The sequence below is a fragment of the Triturus cristatus genome, chromosome 5_2, assembly GCF_964204655.1.
Source record: "Triturus cristatus chromosome 5_2, aTriCri1.1, whole genome shotgun sequence".
In the NCBI taxonomy this organism is placed as follows: Eukaryota; Metazoa; Chordata; class Amphibia; order Caudata; family Salamandridae; genus Triturus; species Triturus cristatus.
In genome coordinates this window covers 1,036,324,816-1,036,345,166 of record NC_140588.1, presented here as the reverse complement: position 1 = coordinate 1,036,345,166, position 20,351 = coordinate 1,036,324,816, and positions in this window count along the sequence as shown.

Below are 20,351 nucleotides of genomic sequence, written 5' to 3'. Positions count from 1 at the left end.
CATCTCCTACAATATACAGAACAAATATGTAAACTATTTACATTTCAACACAATTTTTCCAAATGCAATACCAATCAGCACAAATATTAGTCCCAACACTAGTTATAATTATTAATTGTTTCCAGTGCTCTCTACTTTCTTTGCACATCTTCCCAATAGGCCGAATAATATATTCAAAACTTTGGTTTTCAAAATATCCAGAATGAATTTGTTAAAGCATGTTTACATCTTCCCAATAGGCCGAATAATGTATTCAAAACTTTGGCTTCAAAAATATCAAATTTGATTTTGGTAATTTGTAAGGCAATATGGGTTTTATTACCAAGTGTGCATCACTGCAATGTGACCATCCTTTATTACACTTTAAATACACAGCGTAGTGTCCAGATGTTGTAGTAGGTCCAGCATGGCCATTGTTGTAAAGGTTCTTCAGGAAATAGAAATTTGACTGGCAACAATTTTTTTTATTCTAGTTTCCAGTTTTGTTCCATTTGGTCTACAACGTTGTAGCATTACAATCAGATATTTTCCATATCTTTCTATGTGTAATGTAGATAACATCTCTGATTTACAATGAGAACATTTCATATCATGATTTGCCGCTTTTACTAATATATTAAAAGCTACCGAATTGCAGTCTGTTATTGTTAAGTATATGAATCGTTCAGTGCGTGAAGGTAATGAACACTGTTCACATTTATGATCCCATTTGTAACTTAGTCCAAATAAGTTTTCAATCTGTATTCCTTCACCTTCTAATACTCCAAGCATAATCATTATAAATTCTTGTGCATCTTGTTGTATATTAAGACTGAAGGTCAAAGAACCAGTACAAATATTCAAGAGATGGCAAATACCACAAGCAGTATGGATTTTACCTCTGTCAGTTGTTAATTGTTGAAATACATAATGTAGTGCAGAACATAATCTTTTTTCATGATTTCCCATGATTTCATGATGAAGATCTTGTAGATAAAATACAACATTCAGAATCATATAAGCGTAACAGTTGATACCTGAACTATTTTCCAATTGGTATCCCACAACGTCATCAACACTTTCCATTTTCTGTTTCTTTACACCTTTTCCTATCTCCTAATTTTTTTTTTACTTTTTTCAACCACACTTGATTCTTTAACATATTTTCATGTTGAACACACAGCACGTTTCTCATAAATGAGATATTCACCTAAATTTGGTCTATAAAGTCTTCTTAAACGATTATATTCTCGTACACAATTTACATCAGCACTAATCTTGTTATCATCTAAATCAAATACAAAAAAGACAATGTTCTTACTTGAGATAATGTAACATATGCCATTCCCTCTTTGAACACTGTACTTTCAATATTTACGAAAGCACTGTCTATACTTAAACTTTGAGATTTATGACTAGTTACTGCATATGCTAAAGACAAAGGAAACTGTTTTCTGCTAACATAAAAGTCTTTTATGAGCAAAAAACATACAGCACACCGCCCAATCTGTTTTGCCTCTGTAATCTGAGCAAATTTTATTTTCAATAATTCTATTCCATCTCTGTTCTGATAATTTACAAAATCAACAACTTTCCGCATTGCTCCATTTACTAAACCTTCTTCTACATTCAAATTATGCCGCAAAATTACCCTACAGTTTATACATACATCTAACGTTTTTTCTGAGCCAGTAGTTTTAGATACAGACTTTTCCAAAGAGTGCAGTTTAGTCTGTAGTTTTGCTGAAAGAATAATTGTCACTCCCTGGTGCACTATTTTATCAATAGCTTCAATGTGAACTATTTCTTGTTTTTCCAATTTCAGAAGCTCTTAATTAAATGTAGAACACTCTTGCAGTGTAGGCACCGTCTGCCAAATTACGAAGATGGCTGGAGACAGCCTTCCCACGGCAGTGAAAACCGCCATGGAAAGGCTGGCGGGGATTGGGTTTGGGGTCCGTAGCGGGCCCCCCTAGGTTGAGGGAGGTGAGGGTGCACTTGGGGGGTACCCATGGTACCCCCCTACATTTCACAGCACTATGTGGCAGGCACCATGTGAAATTTTCATGTGCAGGCACCATGTGAAATGCACAACATGGCATTTTAGCATTGGGCGGGTGCTGCTGTCAGCAGCAACCACCGCAATGTTAAAATGCAGGATCCAACTACCATGGTGGCAGTTGCATCCTGATTCGGTGTGCAGGACGGCCGCATACATGGCGGACGGTCCCGGTTTACACCAGGATGGAGGACGGACTTTAGACCGTCCACCATCTAAATGAGCCCCATAGTTTGGTTTTTGAGAATACACTGTCTTAAACTTTCCAGTTTCTTCTACAAACTGATCAATGCTAATCTCTTTCCCATGTTCTTCAACATCTGCACTTTTCAAGCTCTCACTTTCTACACACTGCTGTTCTGAACCAAAAAACGAAACTCAATTTCATCACATATTTTTTTTATATCTGGTTAACAACTGTGTAAAAGAGCTGTGTTAAGTTCACTTAAACATAATGCAGGAGTTTTTACATAGTACACATTCCTTACAAACTTCCGTATTCCTGAGTGGTGTACTACTAACATTCTTATTAGGCCTGGGCTAAAATTCCGTTCCGCTCATGGAAATAGCGATAATCTGACATTTTCGCGTTCCGCGGAGAGCGCTAAAGTGTAAAAATTTCGGCAATCCGCATTTTACCGTAAATTTTTTGCTTGCTCGCGCTATAAAATAATACATTCTCGCGTGCGTGCGATCGCCTTACCTGAATCCCCGTGTTCGCCGACAAGTTTTCTCGATCCGGTCGCCTTCTCCACGAGATGTTGGACTGTTGGTAGCCATTTGCGCTGTCTCGCGACAGTTCGCGCCCGCAGTAACGTCATGCGTCGCGCGATCATGTCTCTCTTCTCGCGATCATGCACCGTGAGACAAGAGAAAACAAGATGGCCGAGCCCACGAGCAACCGCATGGGTAAGCCCCGCCCACGCAGAAAATACCGCGAACGGGAGGGAAAAAAACTTCCGCATCTTCGCGATATTTCCGCGGGTTTGCGGAGATTTTTGACATTTTCGCAATAGTTTGTGAAAGTGAATTTCGCAAATTCCGCCCAACCCTAATTCTTATGTAATGAAAAGTACTTTTACACACTTTTCTTGAAAGACAAGCCAGAGAATGTCAGTGCAACTTAGTATATTGCCTTATATTACATGGATTTAGTTCTTGTAACAACCTAATCTTCTGTTTAACACTCTTGTTTGCATAATGTCGTAAAAAATATTTCGCATTATGTCAATAGATTCCTGTTGAATACTGCAAATACTGCTACAATCCCACATATATACAGGAGCTTGTGTGCGATTCCCTTGCACTTCTTCAGCTATTAATTCTTCTGCACTCATAACAGCTATTAATTCTTTTGGAATGGGACAACCATTCCAAACTTCATTACAGCAACTTCGAATATCAACTGAAAACGCTAATGTATTCTGTTGAAAGTAGCTTTCTTCATTAAAGAAAGGCTCACTAGTTGAATTTTGTTTCCATTCACCACTGAAACTTTTACAAACGTTACTTCTACTAACAAGTCTTTTTCTTTTGTCTTTCAGAAACTACAGTATGTTATCCAATGATTTCATTCTTTTCCATATTAAAATAAATCATTTTCGTTTCAAATTAAAAGCAGTATCTACTGTAGCTTTACTCTGCTGCTTCTGTTTATAGGCTAGTAATCTTCTTTTATACTTCTTACTATCTTTCAATGAATTCTGAATTATTCTACTTCGAAAGGGTCATTGTCGAATCTGTTGAAATTGTTTTCGACTTCGTGTAACATGTGTCGGTTTCCCCAAAACAATTTTTTTTACCATTTGAAGTGTCATTCTCTTTCTCCCTAGTTACTCTTCTTTTTCCTTTAATTCCTATTCTACTCATGTAATTTCTCGACAACACTTTTAAAAAAGGGTTTAGTGCTTTTATCTGAACAAACTTTATCCATAGTAAAATTTTCATTTGTTTGTAAAACTGTTTTTTAAAACTTTTTTTTAAGTAGATCTCTTATTTGTGTTTTCTTCTTTTTTCAGAATTTCTTGCCATCTTGAATTTGTAATGCAAACAAAATAATCTGCTGAAAAACAAAGAACACCCAAATGCAAACCAGAAACCCTTTCCATGTCACATTTGAAAGTCTCACCATATTACTGAAAGGATGCATGCATCTCCCTGTGCTTTTTCCTAGTGGCATCGGACCCGGTTCACAGAACTAACTTAATACATAATCCTAAACTTACTGCCATTTTGGTATTCACAGAAGGCACTTACTCATTTCGATATTCACAGAAGTTATGAGTCCTAACTTTAGGACTCCTAAATGCCTTCTGTGAATACCAAATGTCTTAAAGTTAGGATTATTCTCAGTTTAGGAGTAGTAAAGTTAGGAGTCCTAACTTTACTACTCCTAAACTAAGAAAAATCCTAACTTTAAGACTTTTTGTATTCAAGTCTAAGATGGTAGATGGGCCTCTGTTAATTTCTTTTTAGAAAGAGGAGAGGGAGGAACTGTTGGGGGGGAGAAAATGGGGTTGGGGAGGCAAGGGACTGGTCATTCCCAAACTCTTGATGTGCTGGGCCTCTAATATACGCAGATTCAGCACAGTGACAGAGCCTGACAATTACCTTCACTTATATTCACATGTACTTCACCAGTGTGAACAAATCAGTACACAAAATATGCAGGGAACATTTCCATTTCTTTTTCATCTCCCAGACATTCATAAAACATATCTCTTGTAAAGAAACGACCCCCCCTGTATTTTCTGACAAGCCACAATTTACAAACATCCCTATTTCTTTTACATTGACTGGGCCGATTTTCTATCTTAATTCAACCCTGTACCTTAGTCACAACACCATACAGTCCTTTCAACATAAGAGACTGCATTCCTCATTTCACGAAGACTCTTAAATATATATGGCGCACTTCAACAATACCTTCCCAAAGACTCATGCAAAGTACCATAATCATTAATCCCTTTATCAGCATGTCTTTGACATCATCTGTCTTTTGCATCTTCACTTCTCAGCAACTACTAACAATGTTGACTCTACCCAAATGCAAATCAGAAACCCTTTCCATATCACAGTTGAAAGTCTCACCATATTACTGAAAGCATGCGTACATCTGGCGGTGCCTTTTCCTAGTACCACATACTTAAAAGAAACACACAAATAGATATATACCAGTGTTTTATAGGTATCAGATCTTCGATGCATAACACTTGTAAAAATACATGTAGAAATGGATGTGTCATTCTTAGTCTCTCGATCTGCCGGCCTTCTAATGTCTGCACATTCTGCATGGCCAGGGAGTGTGACAGTTGCCTTCACTTATATTGAAATATAGCTCACCAGTGTCAAAAGTCCAAGCACAACGTCTGCACGCAACATTTCAATTTTATTTTATCTCTCTCAAGTTAATTAAACATGCCTCTCTGAACCCCCTTCCCCAGTATTTTTTAACAAGGCACCATCTGCAAACATGCACATTTTGTAACAAATGTGAATTACTATGTTATTTTAAAAAATATATATATTTTCAAACCTAAAAATATCGCCTGAAAGACTTAACGACTACTACACAATATTATTAATTTGCAACTCACCTCTGTAGTTGGTATGCAGATTTCAAATTTCACAAATGCATGCAATATTTTCATTCTCACACAATAAATGTAATTCAAAAGACTCTCATCAAGAATAGAATCAGTAATGGCAAAATTTCCCTCTCTTTCTGCACAGAAATAGATGTAAATAACAAATCATAATCCTTCCTTCATTATTACAAATTGCAAAACACATTTTTATTGGTTACTCATATTAACCCTCTCTAACTCTCTTCTAAAATGCCCCAAACTGGTTCTCTTATTTTGTGGATTGGAGACTCCCCCACACTGCTGCATCGCCATACAGCCCGAACCCTTACAACAATTCAGAAGCCTATTTCTAATAATACTACTGCAAATTTTGAATAACACACTTCTTCTAGACATACTACTCATTTTGAAAAACTAACTTTAATAGCTTCTCAGTTTTAATTAATTTTGCATTTCAAATTTTAATATCACAGTTATTTCTACTCCTCCCCCAATCCCCTTATTGCCAGTCTCCATACCAACAGTTTCTGCAGGTGCAACATTCAACTGCAGGTGCAGGTCACAAGTTCACCATATTTCATCCCAACAGTTTCTTCAACATTCAACAGCAGGTGCAAGTCACAAGTTCCCCATATTTCATCCAAACAGTTTCTGCAAATTTGAACAGCAGGTGCAGGTCACAAGTTCACCATTTTGTAAAGTTCAGAACAGTACCTTCCAAATGCAAGAAGCAGGTGTGGTTGACTTCTGCACGTCTGATCGTATCCTATGTAGTGTACGTTTCAAAAAATTTTTATTAATCAATCAGAAGCATACTTTTTCATGAAAGTAACATGCACCCTAGTTTTTACTGCACGATGTTCTGCATCAGCCAATCAGTTATCGTTTTCTCAAAAAAAAGCTTCTTCTCCACCTTTCAACATTTCTCTCATTCTACCAACGGACTACATGAGCTACAGACATCTTTTGATTCCTTCCAGCCATACCTTCAAAATGGTAGTGTGGATTGTAGGACAAAGCTATGTTTTCTGGTGCAAAAGGTATGCTGAATACTGACGTATTGACAAAGACCTAGGTTTACAAAATGTGGACATATAGGGGCCGATTCCGATCCTGGAAAAACCGGGTACGAATCGTCGGACTGAGCGTTTTCTCCGTCCGACTCGTACCCAGGAAAAATACCTTACAAACATGCAAGTACGATTCGTACGGAAACACCATTTCCGTACGAATCGTAAAAAACGCCGACCGGCTAAAATATACCCACAATTCCGATCCGGGACACCGCGTACGCGACATTCGCACGGAGTCAGGCAGTGTTTTACGGACCAGCAAGTACGATTCGTACCCACAGCACTTCGCACGGCAATATTTTTACGGGACCCAAAAAGTGTCGGAAAAGCTAAGTACGCCACGATGCACGGTGAAAAGGGGGCCCAGTATGCACCGTACCCCCATCCCTACACGTCTGCACCGTACCCCCATCCCTACACATCCGCACCGTACCCCCAGCCCCCCCCATGTCCGCGCCGTACCCCCACCCCCCGTATGTACGGAGCGTACCCCCTCCCCCGTATGTACGGAGCGTACCCCTCGTATGTACGGTGCGTACTCCCACCCCCCTGTATGTACAGTGCGTACCCCCACACCCCCGTATGTACAGAGCATACCCCTCGTATATGTACGGTGTGTACCCCCACCCCCACGTATGTACGGAGCGTACCCCCCGTATGTACGGAGCGTACCCCTCGTATGTACGGTGTGTACTCCCACCCCCTGTATGTACGAAGTGTACCCCTCGTATGTACGGTGCGTACCCCCACCTCAGTGATGTCATTTGAGATGTCATCAGTGATGTCATGAGTGAAGTCACTGACCATGTCATGAGTGATGTAATATGTGACGTCATCAGCAGTGCATTGCGGGCTCGCGAGTTATAGTTAGCTGAACTAACTATAACAGGGGAATTTCAATGTTTTTGTACGAGTGAAAAGTCCAGCTAACTATAGCGCCCCTGAAACCTATGTTTTTTTCAGTGAAATTCTAAGGTTTTTTAAAATGCTAATTTCTAACTATGCCTACAGAGATAGGACATGTGAAGAAATAAGAAAAAACGCACAGAAATAAAAAAAGAAATGCAGAAGGAAGAAACAGAAGTCCTCAAAGACGAAGAAAAGTGCAGGAAGAAGGATAACGTGCAGAAAGAACAAACAGAAGAGCAGAAAGAAGCCTTGTTGCAAAATCATCCTGTACCCTCAACTTTTTCAGACGGATACTGGTGGTAACTGAGTCTGACTAACCAGTCCTAGAGACAGTGCTATGTTAAAAGACACTCAGAATACAGTGAAAACACCTATATACACTAGGGAACACTATGCGTTGGGGTCCCCCTGTGATTAGCATGACCTCCTCTGAAAGCCCATACTATATAATAGTGCAGGGGGATTAAAACCTCCTCTTAAAATGCCCCACAGGGTGTGTTTGCACAAGTCACCTCAGGCCCCTGTGGCCGTTTTAAGTTGGGAGATTAAGTCCCCTTGAATCCTGAGGGTCCCTAGGGTCCAACTAGACCACTAGGTACCTCCAGTAAGCGCCACAGAGCTGCGTTGCAGAGAGATATAAAAAGGGGCACGGCCTAGACCACATCTCTGCAATGCAGCGCAGTGGCGCTTACTGGAAGCACCTCGTGGGCTAGTTGGCCCCCAGGGTCCCTCAGGATTGAAGGTGAATTATTTCCCCAACTTAAAACGCACCACAGGGCATGTTTGCACACGTTAACTCAGGCGCCGTCCCCTCCCTTCACCACTGTGTAAACACGCCCTGTGGCCGTTTTTAGTTGGGAGATTAAGTTCATTTGAAACCTGAGGGTCCCTAGGTCCAACTAGCCCACTAGGTACCTCCAGTAAGCGCCACAGAGCTGCGTTGCAGAGAGATATAAAAAGGGGCACGGCCTAGACCACATCTCTGCAATGCAGCGCAGTGGCGCTTGCTGGAAGCACCTGGTGGGCTAGTTAGTCCCTAGGGGCCCTCAGGATTGAAGGGGAATTATTTCCCCAACTTAAAACGCACCACAGGGCATGTTTGCACACGTCACCTCAGGCCCCGTCCCCTCCCTTCCCCACTGTGTAAACACGCCCTGTGGCCGTTTTAAGTTGGGAGATTACGTCCCCTTGAATCCTGAGGGTCCCTAGGGGCAAAATAGCCCACTAGGTACGTCCAGTAAGCGCCATTGCAGAGAGGTGTAAAAAGGGGCACGGCCTGCACCACCTCTCTGCAACGCAGAGCAGTGGCGCTTACTGGAAGCACCTGGTGGGCTAGTTGGCCCCCAGGGTCCCTCAGGATTGAAAGGGAATTATTTCCCCAACTTAAAACGCACCACAGGGCGTGTTTGCACACGTCACCTCAGGCCACGTCCCCTCCCTTCACCACTGTGTAAACGCGCCCTGTGGCCGTTCTAAGTTGAGAGATTAAGTCCCCTTGAATCCTAAGGGTCCCTAGGGTCAAACTAGCCCACTAGGTACCTCCAGTAAGCGCCACAGAGCTGCGTTGCAGAGAGGTGTAAAAAGGGGCGTGGCCTCAGAACATTTGTCTGCAACGCAGCTCCCTGGTGCATACTGGAGATACCTGTTGGGCTACTTGGCCCTCAGGGACCCTCAGTATTGAAGGGGAATTAATTCCCCAACTTACAACTGGCCAGGGGGCATGTTTACAGAGTGCTGCAAGGAGGGGGCGTGGCCTCTGGTGCAATGCCGGTCTTTTATTTATTAAATTTTTTTAAGAAGGAGGGCTGTGTGGCCCCCCTTCTTTTTCTAATTTATTGGCCCTGGGGACCCCATCCCCCAGGGCCTGCCCCCTATTTTTTTTTTATTGAAAAAATGTTTTTGGAAGGGGGCCACATGGCCCCCCTACCAAGGCCTTAATCAGCCCCGGGGACCCCATCCTGCGGGGCATGGCCTTTTTAAAAAAAAAATCTTTAGGAGGGGGGCTGCGTTGCCCCCCTCCTCAGCCCACTTATGGCCCCGGGGACCCTATCCCCCGGGGCCGTTTAAAAAAAATTATTTAAAAAAAATATATCTTTATAGAAACACCTAGGACATGCTGGACAAACCGTATGTACCTATCACCATGACGATTTGCGTGATTTTCAATAAAAGGCGACTAAGCATACAATGAATCCACGTGGAATGTATTTACACCGCTAGTGAAGTTCTGACGTATCTGACGCCCTACCGTGCCTAATCCCGGTGCCCCCGCCGGTGGGTACTCTCCAAGTAGACACCCTTGTTGTTTATTTATACAAACATGGGTAGCTATTGACGGGCACATTTAATACACACGCACACCAAGCCATTCAAAGGGGATTCGACAAAAATTCGACCAAAACTATGCAAGAAACCCCCCTCACGGTTAATAAAACACACATCCACCGCCGGATGTGTAATACTTTTTATTTAACTTTCTGGAAAGGAGACGAACAACACTTGAGTCACAGCGCGCTCCTGGCTGAGCCCAATGCTGTGTTACACCCACCAGTGCCCGCCGAGTGCCACACACCTCTGTGTTGTATTCCACCAGCTAGTGTGTATGCTATGACACTCTCTAGCCCATGTGCACTGTAACACCACCCCGTGAATATGTCATGCCACACTTGCCTTCACACGGGTTATATTGCCCCATCTAACATGCCTTCCTCGATGCCTATGTTATAACGCACAGCGCCATGCCATACATATTACAATCTGGAATCCATATCTTTGTCACAGTGCATATGCAACATTACACTCCTAGCACATATTTTATATTACAACTTAAGAGACTAGTTAGGTTGCACAACACTGCCCTGTGCATATTACACTCCAAGGCGCATATCGCTTAGCACGCTCTAGTGCCTGTGCTATCTCACGCTCTCCAATGACTCTGTCATTGCGCACAATGTATTGCATATTATATTTCATGCCCCAGTTCATCTTATATCACACTTTTTAGTGCATAGTTTATACCATACACTATATCTAGTTTTCATTTTCAATCGTCCTCTCAGGACTATGTTCTGTATAACAATGCGTTCACCTACCCTTTTCACGGGCATTACATTTTGTGATGGGGAGTGGAGGGTCAGGGGGTGTTTCTGCCAAGTGAGCCCGAAGTCACAGTCACAAATGTCCTCTTCTTCCTGAATAAAAGTGAGATTATTCTGCATACTTGTTCATATTTTAAGTAGTTCGCACAGACACACATTTTAAAAACAATAAAGTTCCTAATAACCACCTTGTCTGAACAGTTAGCTTGCTGCCCCATCCACCTCCTCCCTATCCTCTGTTGTCTGACTAGCCTCCTCCCTCCTGCCATGCATGGTCTGATGTGCTGCCACTGCCCTCCATTTAGCATGATGTACCAGTCCACTCCTCCGGCCCTCCATTGCCCAATTCTATGCCCCATCATTGACCTCCTGCTTAGCATCTGTGCTTAGCTTGCTGCCCCTATTCTCCTTCCCCCTGCCCTCCGATGTCTTTGTGCATGCTCCTTCTCCATCCTTTTTGCCCACCATGTTCCATGGACCTGCCACTCCTATCTACTCTTAGTGTTCTGTTGAGCTGCGACTCCCCTCCCACCTGCCTAGCATTGTCAGATGACTGTAACCTGTCCCTGCCACCCCCACCCTGCCTGTCCACATGCCATGCACCTATCCCCTTCCTCCTGTCCTCCATGGTCCATTTCACTGCCATACCCTTCTGCCCTCCCTGGTCTGTTGTGCTGCAACTGCTCCTCCTGCCTGCCCCACGCGGTCTGTTGTGAGGCCCCTTCCCCTGAACTCTCTTGTCTGTGCCCAGGTCCTGACCCTCCCTTCTATCCTCCATCGTCCTGTTTGCATTCCCCTTCTTCTTGCCCATCATAGCCATTGTGCTGCCACTAACCCTCCTGCTTGCCATGCATCGTCTTCTGTGCTGCCACGGCCCCTCCCACCTTCCCTGTGTGGTCAGCTAGCTGCCCCTGACCCCCTCCCACCTTCCTTCCATGGTCTGCGTGTATGCCATCATAGTCTCACTGTTGCTCTCCATGGTGTGTCTTGTTTCTAGTGCCCATCCTGCCTGACCTCCATGGTGATCTTGCTGCACCTGCCCTGCCCCCTTGCCCCCAGCCATCTGTTTCCACGTGCAGACCCCTATTCCCTCCCTCCTGGCTTTTCTGTTTCATTGTAATGCCCCTGATCCATCCCTCCTGCCCTTCATGGTCTGTTATGATGCAGCTTTCTCTCCTGTCTCTCCATTATGGTCAGCTAGCTACCATTGCCTCTTTCCCGTCTGTTCTCTGTTGTCCATGTGCATGGTCCTGTCCCCTCCCTATTGCTTTCTATGGACTGTTGTGCTGCACTCCCATCCCACATGCCCTGTGTGGTGTATTGTGCTGCTGCAAACCCTGATGCCTGCCCTGTAGGGTCAGTTTGGTGCACCTCTCCATGTCCCTCCTGTCCTCTGTTATCCGAGTCCATGTCCCTACCCCAATTCCTCCTTCCTTCCATGATCCAATGTACCATACTTGCAAACATATTGAACTTGGTAAGAGGGAGATGGGTATTGATTTTCCCCTTTGAGTTACATTGAAAAAGAGGAGATTGTAGACAGGAGACAGATCAAATAAAGCCCATTTGAGCTTAAAAACACTGGACGTTTCCTGGCTGAAACGGGTCTGTTGGCATGTATGGTTGTACTACCACTGCCTCTTCCTTCTGCCCACAATGGTCTATTATATTGCCACAGCCTCTCTTGCCAGTCCTGTATTGTTGGTTTGTTGCCCCTGCCCGCCTTTCCACTGCCCTCCATAGTCTGTTGGGCTGCCACTGCCCTTCCTGCCTGCCCTGTGTGGTCAAATTGTTGCGTCTGCACTCTCCTACCTGCCTTCAATTTTCAGAGTCCGTGCCCCTGGCCTCTGCCTCTCAACAGTATCCCAATGAACAACTAGATTGCTAACATTCTATATTTATTACAAAAGTGTGGAACGCCTGACGTCATCTTGATGTAATCAAAACTGTAATACCTAGAGTATTTCCTTTAGAAATTACATATATGAGAGGGTCTTATTTGCATCAAAATTATGGTTAGTGCTCTAAAAAACTAAAATGAGGACATATTTTCTGAGTTTTCAAATAGCGACAAAGAACTTTTAAATTATTTGTAATTTTTATGTTTTTTTATCCAGTTGGCCACTTGATTAAATGTTGCACCTAGGGGAGAGGATGTGGTCTTACTTCCAGAGCTGCAGACATTGCAACTGGGGAACAAGGTTGGAGTTTCTGCTTCAGCTCAACATTTTGTGATTCTGGTCAAATCACTTAATCTCCCCATGTCTACAACCAAAATGAATTTGATCTTGTGTGCTGAAACCAATGCTCATGTAAAGCACTCCAATACCTGACAAGTCTGCACTATATAAAACTGCAAATACACAAAAAATAAGTGTTTTGCACACTTCTGTCATTGGGCTACATGTGGGTTACATCTGGGTGATATTTGTGCTTCATTTGGGCTCTTTTGTCTCTGGTGGCCATCTTGGTTGTTATGAAGTTTCCTCATTTCCTCATTTACTGCAGTCTCCTCAGTAGGAAATGCTTTCAGTTTTTTACTTTGATTCTATCAAGAAGGTATTCAGATATGTCACACATTTGCCATAAATTCTGAATGTTAGCACTCTAGTTGCTCATTAGATCACTGTAGTAAAGCTACTGCTCACCACGGAAGTCTGCTGCTGGTATTAAAAGTGCATGTTTCAGTCTGCATATCAGAATTTTTTAATGAAATAGAAGAGGATTTGAGAAGTCACTCAAAATGTGCCCTAATATTTCTTTCTTCAGCACTAATCATAATTTCTATGGCAAAATGAACCCCCTCATTGTGTTCCTTTTTAAATTAAATGTTTTAAGTGTTACCAGTTTATTCCAATCAAGATGGCTTCAGGTGTGCCATACTTTTGTCATAAGTAAGACAGTAAGCGCTCTAGTTGTTCTTAAGAACACTCTGGGACATTCTGTCATTGGGCTATACTTGGGCTACATCTGGGTGATATTTGGGCTACATTTGGGCTCTTTTGTCTCTGGTGGCCATCTTGGGACATTTATTTGTTATGAAGTTTCCTAATTTCCTCATTTACTGCAGTCTCCTCAGTAGGAAATACTTTCAGTTTTTTACTTTGGTTCCATCAAGAAGGAATTCAGATGTGTCACACATTTGCCATACATTCTGAATGTTAGCACTCTAGTTGTTCATTAGATCACTGTAGTAAAGCTACTGCTCACCAGGGAAGTCTGCTGCTGGTATTCAAAGTGCATGTTTCAGTCTGCATGTCAGAATTTTTTTATGAAATAGAAGAGGATTTGAGAAGTCAAAATGTGCCCTAATTTTTCTTTCTGCAGCACTAATCATAATTTCTATAGCCAAATTAACCTCCTCATTTTGTTCCTTTGTAAATTAAATGTTTTAAGTGTTACCACTTTATTCCATTCAAGATAGCTTCAGGTGTGCCATACTTTTGTCATAAGTAAGATTGTTAGCGCTCTAGTTGTTCGTTAGAACACTCTGGGACATTCTGTCATTGGGCTATACTTGGGCTACATCTGGGTGATATTTGGGCTACATTTGGGCTCTTTTGTCTCTGGTGGCCATTTTGGGAGACTTATTTGTTATGATGTTTCCTAATTTCCTCATTTACTACAGTCTCCTCAGTAGGAGATACTTTCAGTTTTTTACTTTGATTCCATCAAGAAGGCATTCAGATGTGTCACACATTTGCCATAAATTCAGAATGTTAGCACTCTAGTTGTTTATTAGATCACTGTAGTAAAGCTACTGCTCACCAGGGAAGTCTGCTGCTGGTATTGAAAGTGCATGTTTCAGTCTGCATGTCAGAATTGTTTAATGAAATAGAAGAGGATTTGAGAAGTCACTCAAAATGTGCCCTAATTTTTCTTTCTGCAGCACTAATCATACTTTCTATGGCAAAATGAACCCCCTCATTTTGTTCCTTTTTAAATTAAAAGTTTTAAGCGTTACCACTTTATTCCAACCAAGATGGCTTCAGGTGTGCCATATGTTTGTCATGAGTAGGACTGTTAGCGCTCTAGTTGTTCTTTAGAACACTCTGGGAAGCTGCAGTAGAACACAAAGGAATCAACTGACAGTTTCTGCCCTTGTTGGATGTACATGTTTTACTGAGAATGTCAGACTTCATTCTCACATGACTGAGAAAGATAATGTGAATTTACAGAAAATATGCTCTCAATTTACCTTATAGATAACCTTCCAAACCTCTGTGGGAAAAGCATGAGAAAATAATTTTCTCTCAAACATGATTCATGATATCACAGCAGAAGGCTTTTTCACATGGTAAAATCACCTTAGAACACACCACAGTTCCTAAAATGAGTATGGTACCATCAACAAATGATTTATAATGTAACTAAAGGCTTAAAACATTCTATTAACTGCAATGCTTTTTAATGAGGTGCTATCATGTATATTGGTCCCAAGATGGCTGCCAACACTTCTTGGATGAAGTACTGACAGCCAATCATATCTCACGATAAGATGTGTGGTTAGGCTCCGCCCAGATATATATGTGATTTTACTTTTGATTTTCTCAGGAACTACTGAACGGATTTACACCATTTAAGCAAAAGCCACGAGTCTGAACTGAGGACTACCTCTTTGCCAAATTTGGTGTAATTCCGTTCAGCACTTCGGGCTGTAGCTGCGTCAACAGGTCCAATGGGAAAATGCATGAGGAAAACGCGTTTTGGGACCCCCTTTTTTCTCGGCCCCCCCACTTGACGAATCCCCGTGAAATCTTCAGGATAGAAGCGGACCGGAGCTGGCTAAAAGTTTGGAAAAGTTCGCGAAGATTCATCAATCGACGCCAACGTTATTCCAAATAGAATGTTGTGGATTTCTTATGGAAAATAGGTCCTAACTATAATTACCTACTGGCGACTGTCTTCCAACAATAAACGGATTATTTGAAACGTTGTGTGAGGCCCTCAAATGGTGGAGCAGTAATGGTTGGATTTTTAAGCGGTCGGCTCAAGATTGCGAGGTGCCCCGCTGCATACTAGCAGGTCCACAGCGCAAAAGACAAGAAGCGCTGGGAATGACGGAACCGGTTGGATGGCACTGAGAATAAAAGGTGGCGGCAGAGATGAAATTAAAACAACCCACTGAGGAAAATATTACTAATGTGAAGGGTTTGGTAGCACCCACTATGGACGTTATTTGTGGTAGAACTCTATCTACCAGGAAGCATCTGGAGTTCCCGCCCAGTGGGGCGGTGATTTAAGATCGCGCAGGTGCGCTTAATCTGTGACTGCCTTCCCTGTTGCCTACGCCAGTGATCAAGGGCATTGTGGCCCGATACATGTTTGGATTAAAATCAGAGGCAATACTGAAATTTTGTTTTAAGAAACTCTGTGAGCAAACCTTTGATGTCTTCCAACAATAAACGGATTATTTGAAACGTCGTGTGAGGCCCTCAAATGGTGGAGCAGTAATGGTTGGATTTTTAAGTGGTCGGCTCAAGATCGCGAGGTGCCCCGCTGCATACTAGCAGGTCCACAGCGCAAAAGACAAGAAGCGCTGGGAACGACGGAACCGGTTGGATGGCACTGAGAATAAAAGGTGGCGGCAGAGATAAAATTAAAACAACCCACTGAGGAAAATATTACTAATGTGAAGGGTTTGGTAGCACCCACTATGGACGTTATTTGTGGTAGAACTCTATCTACCAGGAAGCATCTGGAGTTCCCGCCCAGTGGGGCGGTGATTTAAGATCGCGCAGGTGCGCTTAATCTGTGACTGCCTTCCCTGTTGCCTACGCCAGTGATCAAGGGCATTGTGGCCCGAAACATGTTTGGATTAAAATCAGAGGCAATACTGAAATTTTGTTTTAAGAAACTCTGTGAGCAAACCTTTGATGTCTTCCAACAATAAACGGATTATTTGAAACGTCGTGTGAGGCCCTCAAATGGTGGAGCAGTAATGGTTGGATTTTTAAGCGGTCGGCTCAAGATCGCGAGGTGCCCCGCTGCATACTAGCAGGTCCACAGCGCAAAAGACAAGAAGCGCTGGGAACGACGGAACCGGTTGGATGGCACTGAGAATAAAAGGTGGCGGCAGAGATGAAATTAAAACAACCCACTGAGGAAAATATTACTAATGTGAAGGGTTTGGTAGCACCCTCTATGGACGTTATTTGTGGTAGAACTCTATCTACCAGGAAGCATCTGGAGTTCCCGCCCAGTGGGGCGGTGATTTAAGATCGCGCAGGTGCGCTTAATCTGTGACTGCCTTCCATGTTGCCTACGCCAGTGATCAAGGGCATTGTGGCACCAAAACATGTTTGGATTAAAATCAGAGGCAATACTGACATTTTGTTTTAAGAAACTCTGTGAGCAAACCTTTGATGTCTTCCAACAATAAACGGATTATTTGAAACGTCGTGTGAGGCCCTCAAATGGTGGAGCAGTAATGGATAGGTTATATATATATATATATATATATCACTTAAAAAACCATAGGTTTCACACATGTTATAGTTAGGTGGATATTTCACTCGTAAAAAAACAATGAAATTCCACCGTTATAGTTAGTTCAGATAACTATAACTCGCGCGCCCGCAATCCTCTGCTCATGACGTCACATATTACATCTAGGCCTGGGCGGCAAATTCCGTTCCGCTCGCGGAATTTGCGGAATTTGCGTAATTTCGCGTTCCGCGGAGAACGCGAAATTGCTCGAAAGTCTGCTTTCCGCGATTTCGCGAAATTTTTGCTTGTTCGCGTTCTCAAAATGCATGTTCGCGAGATATTTCTCCTCGAACACGCAAACAGCAATTGCGAACAGGAAAAAAGCATCGCGAACAAGCAATTCCGCGTGTTTGCGGAATTTCTGCGTGTTCGCGGAGATTTTTTACCGTTTCGCGGAGATTTGCGTGACGCAATTACGCAAATTCCGCCCACCCCTAATTACATCACTCATGACATGGTCAGTGGCATCACTCTTGACATCACTGATGACATCATCCTTGTGATAGAGTGGCGGTCGCGCGAGTTATAGTTATCTGAACTAACTATAACGGTGGAATTTCATTGGTTTTTTACGCGTGAAATATCCACCTAACTATAACATGTGTGAAACCTATGGTTTTTTAAGTGAATTTGCAAGGTTTTTTAAATGCTAATTCCTAACTATAATGTGTGTGAAACCTATGGTTCTTTCAGTGAATTTGTACGGTTTTTTAAATGCTAAGTTATGTATGTAATATTATTTTTTATATATATTTATTTTTCAATAAACTACGTATTAAAGTTTTTTAAAAATTTTTTTTATGGTTTTTCACCGTGCGCGCACGGTGCGCGCACCCCCGCGATTTAAAAAAAAAAAAATGTAAATGTTTTTTTCTGCCTTCGGGGTCCTTCAGGGACCCCCTGACAAAGTCTAGGGGGTCAGGAACTCTCTACCCTGCCCCCTTTTCACGTTCGCCACCTTACTTTTCCACTCTCGCACTGAAAACAAACAAAATGGCGGCAGACACTTCCTGATTTCGACCGATTCGAATGTTGACTGACATGTAACAACCAATCAGAATTACGCTCGCGCACGTTAGGGTGCGCGCACGGTGCGCGGCTATAGATATGTATGTGCTTTTAACTTCAATTTTCTCAGGAACTACTGAACAGATTGATTCCATATATGCAAAGGGCACTTCCCTGACCTGAGGACTACCTCTCTGCCAAATTTCAAGTAATTCTGTTCAGCCGTTCGGGCTGTACCTTCGACTAAAGGTCCTATGGGAAAATGCATGGGGAAAACGCGTTTTGGGACCCCCCTTTTTTCTCGGCGGAGCTGAGCGGAGCGCCCCATTAGTTTTGAAAATTTCGCGAAGATTCGTCAACCGGCGCCAAAGTTATTCAAAATAGAATTTTGAGATTTCCTATGGAAACACAGTCCTAACTATAACTATCTACTGGCGACCGCCAGTAGATAATTTATATATATATATATATATATATCCAAGCTCCAAACTGTCCCCAGTTAGAGATGCACTCGAGAGGAGACTCGCTGTTGAACGCATTTATTCAGGTAGAAAACTTGCTCAGCACAGGCTGCAGACGGCATCCTGTAGTGTTCGAGTTGGGTGTGCTGAGCAAGTTTTCTACCTGAATAAATGCTTTCAACAGCGAGTCTCCTCTCGAGTGCATCTCTAACTGGGGACAGTTTGGAGCTTGGATATATATATATACTGATAAAAAACCAGTGAAATTATAGTTAGTGCAGGCAACTATAACTCACGCGACCGCAATCCTCTGCTGATGCTAATACTGTATTTAGACACTTATTTGCCCATGTCTTCTTCCATACATTTTTAGCTATACATATATTACAAATATTTTTTTTTCATAAAGACACATATGTCATCAGCAGAAGATTGCGGTCGCGTGAGTTATAGTTGCCTGCACTAACTATAACGGGGGAATTTCACTGGTTTTTTATCAGTAAAATTTCCGCTAACTATAACATGTGTGAAACCTATGGTTTTTTCAGTGAATTTGCAAGGTTTTTTAAATGCTAATTCCTAACTATAACGTGTGTGAAACCTATGGTTTTTTCAGTGAATTTGTACGGTTTTTTAAATGCTAAGTTACTTTACGCCATTCGTGGCGTGCGCGCCCACTTAACGCAGTTCGTTCCGTGCGCGCACGGTGCGCTTCGCGCACAGTAAGCACGCGGTGCGCTTCGCGCACCGCGCGCCCACTTTACGCAGTTACTGCCGTGCACGCACGGTGGGCACGCGGTGCGCTACGCGCACCGCGTGCCCACGTTACGCTAGATGGGCCATGTACGCACGATGCGCTTCGCGCACCGTGCGCAAATGGAGGACATATGATGCACTTCGTTTTGAAAGGTAATATTTTAATTTTTCGTCATTTTTATAAGCCATGCACAAATGGTGCACTTCGGGCACCATTTGCACACGAGGTGGATGTGTGGATAATTTTTCCTTTTATTATTTTTGTTTAAAATATTCTAGTTTATCTCATATCAGATAAGCCATGCTCAATTGATGGCCTACGGCCATCAATTGCACACGGGGTGGGGAGAGTGTGGATAGTTTTTTTTTTTTTATAATTTTTTACCGTACGCGTACGGTAAGCGTAATCGGCGAAAATATCGAAAAAATAAAAATTGCATTTTTGCCCTTGGGGGGTCTTTGGGGACTCCCTCAACATGGCTATGTGTGTGGGAGCTGTCTAAACAGCCCCTTTACATGTTTTTTGGCTTTATTTTACAACCTAACTCTCAGTGCGAGAGAGAAAATGGCGGCCGCCGCTTCCTGGTTTCGGCCGATTCGAATGTTTACTAAGATCTAAGAGCCAATCAGAATCGCGCTCGCGCACGCCACCGTACGCGTACGGTAAGCTTACGGTAAGCGTACCGTAAGCTGGCTCAGATATATATATTGATTTAAAGGCTATTTTCTCAGAATCTACTGAACAGATTTACACCAAACCTACAAAAGGCACTTCCTTGACCTGAGGACTACCTCTCTGCCAAATTTCTAGTAATTCTGTTCAGCCGTTCGGGCTGTAGCCCTGTCTAAAGGTCCTATGGAAAAATGCATGGGAAAAACGCGTTTTGGGACCCCCCTTTTATCTCAGCCCCCGCTTGACGAATCCCCCTGAG